We start from the raw sequence: 3,075 nt of genomic DNA, 5'->3' as shown, positions 1-3,075 counted from the left end.
TGACTGTAGAAATCAGGATATGATCTAACAAGTACATCTTCTTTATAAACACTTTCTAGCATCAGTATGATCGGTACATCACCAAATATAAGGAGAGTCATTCATTATCACTATATGAAACTATTACATGTTATTTATTTATAACATTTTTATGACTGTTTGTTTTATGCTAGTGAAAGCCAAAATTGCTTACACAGCAAGCCCAGATTTTACCCCAAAATGACTGACAGTTCCTTTAAAGTCCAGCCTCATTAAAGTGAGTGAATAATGGACTGAAGGAAGAGCATCAGATGCAGTCGCTGCTAAAAACTGTTCATCCGTCTGAACTTCTGATGAAACGACCTGAAGCTGATCAAACATCGAAGGGTTTCAACACCAGATGAACAAGCCCCTGACGTCTTTACACACAGACAGACAAACTGTGCTAATGATTGTGTTTTCACATGTTTATTAATGGTCATTGTGTTTTTGGGGAATATCTGAGGGAAGGGAAGGAGTTATTGTGATATAATATATTCATTTGAACCTTGTTTACCACACCAAGCGTTGTTGAAGATCAAGTTCCTTTCTGCATAAATACTGACCACACAAACACAGATGAGGAGCACAAGTCCACTCCAGGAGAGAAACTAGTGTTCTTGATGACACCAAAACCAAAAGAAAATTACAACCTGCAAAATGCACAGAGAAAATTGAAAATGGGCTTTGCAAATATTTATGTTATTGTAACATTTGTCTAAATTTTGTATTCATTGTGTTTTAGTTGTCGTTTGACCTCAGTCTCTTTAGTCACTCATTCTGTTCACCTGTTCACCTTCAGGTTTTGTGTAAGTCAGTCTCTGTGTGTGTGTGTGTGTGTGTGAGAGAGAGAAAGGAAGGATTTTCTGAAGGTATTTTTGAGTCAGAACGACTGAACACCTGTGACAGTGTGTTTGTGGTTGTAGAGAAAAGCCACACATGTGTATCAGTAAGTTTGAAGTCAGAGAGAAATGTTTTAAGAGTTGCAAACCTGTAGACTTTCTTTCTCTCCCACAAACACAACAGTTTCACCTTCTCAAATTCTTCATTGCAGATGCACAAATCCTATTCTACAAATCACAAATTAAGAAACTCGTACGCACACATTTTTGATACAATTGCTGTAGTGAATATGGTGCAAATGTATATTTTACATACCACAATAATCAAGCTGCGTATAAAACTATTTTAAATGTTCAACATTGAGGTTTACACTTTTTTACATTATAGCATTTATTTGAATTACTGAGAGAGACTTTTAGTAATTACATTTTGTGTGATAGATAAAATCTATATCTGTCAGGTAGGACGCAGGACACAGGTGTAAAGGTGAATTCAGAACGGTGTTTATTAGAATAAGGTTTCAAGTGCTCAGTGTTTTCAGTTCCTCAGTGCACGGTGAAGCTTCGATCTTCTAGTGCAGGCTTGTATGTAATTCACATGGAGCGGGGAATCACACAGGTGAGTTTGACAGGAACACAGATGTTTAAAGCCACAGTCAAGGATTGCTCATTAAAGTTCTCTTCCTTCTTATAAGCTAGAGACAGAACCAGCTCGGGGTAATCACAGGAGACTACAGCGACCGCCGAATCACTTGATGTTGCACGGTGATCCACGGTCCTGGGAACAGCAGAACAAGAACACAGGTTACAGTAACACTAAGGTGAGTATACGTCACATCTGGCTTGCAGGAGCTTGGAGACAACTTTGAGGAGGTTGTTCCTGTTTGGAGGCTTGATGGGGAACTGAGGTGCGGGTGAGTCAGTAGGTCACGTAGGTCATTAATATAGATTGATGATTAAAACTGACTGGAACTACCTGTGGGTTAAACTGTTTTACAGCACACTTCCTGCCAATAAGAATCAAGTATTCAGACTAGTGGTGGGCATGGATTAATTTTTTTTATCTAGATTAATCTCACTGTGATCTTGAAATTAATCTAGATTAATCTATATTATAATGGCTCATTCGAATTCTGCCGAAGGCATTCAGAATATGTGTTACCCAAATAAAATGGACAAACAGTAAGTCTTTGAGAAGGGGTTTATCAAGCTAGGTGGTGCATTAGAAAAGAGGCTCATCTCCTGTTTCCAAAATGTATCACAAAGTGCTTGAAAAAGCTGTAAACTAATTCCACATTGCACAAGGTGCAAACAACATTACTCCTGTTTCACACCAATGTTTAAGTTTTTTTTTTTTTTCAAGTTTGTAGGTGTCAAGGTACAGAAACCAAATAATAGCACTGGACAGTCTTCAATGTAAAAATGAAATATACAATCAAACCTACATTTATTCAGACACCTTCAACATTTCTCACATTATTACAGTTTTGCTATATATATCAAAAATTATATCTGGTATCTGAATAATTTTTGGTTTGACTGTTAAAACTACAGTAAAGTAATTCAGTCAAGAGCAGTGAGTGATTTTCATTTTCATTTTCTTGTATTTGTAATTAACATTACAGCAGCCAGTCGCTAAATTAGGCGCGGTCACTTTAAGAGTAAGAGACGATGAACGCATCCAATATAATACACATCCCATTTTTCCTCAACTGTTTACTTTCACTTAAGAAATAACTGACAGTTTTTTCAAGCATAATTTCCAAGGTGGATATTTTGACACATTTTGTATTTATTTGTCGGCACAAGAGCAAAAATAAGCAAATTCGATGTTCAAGTGTTTTGAGACGCCTTTCTCTTCGCAGAAGAGAGCTCAGTTCAGTGTCGCTGTCCGTGATACGCGTCCGTGATGTGCGCACCGAACACCAGTAACCAGCTACTCTCTTCAGCTTTTCCGCGTCTTGTGTTTGGATGCTTTAATGTTTGAATCGACAAGCGGTAAGGCTTAAAAAGACGTGAAAAAGACAAGCTTTCGTGACGATGCGCAGCAGTGGCCCGTCAACTGTCCTGAGCATCTTTTTAGGCTGGCCTCAGTCAGTCGGTTATATAAAATATCAAGGTTAAAGTCATCATAGCTTGCTTCGTATAGACCCAGCTCTCAACCCAACTTTGAGAATAGATTAACAGCGATATTTTTTTAATTGCCCGATAAGAG

The sequence above is a fragment of the Carassius auratus genome, unplaced genomic scaffold (genome assembly GCF_003368295.1).
Source record: "Carassius auratus strain Wakin unplaced genomic scaffold, ASM336829v1 scaf_tig00006772, whole genome shotgun sequence".
Lineage (NCBI taxonomy): Eukaryota > Metazoa > Chordata > Actinopteri > Cypriniformes > Cyprinidae > Carassius > Carassius auratus.
Note: the sequence above shows the minus strand (reverse complement) of the source record.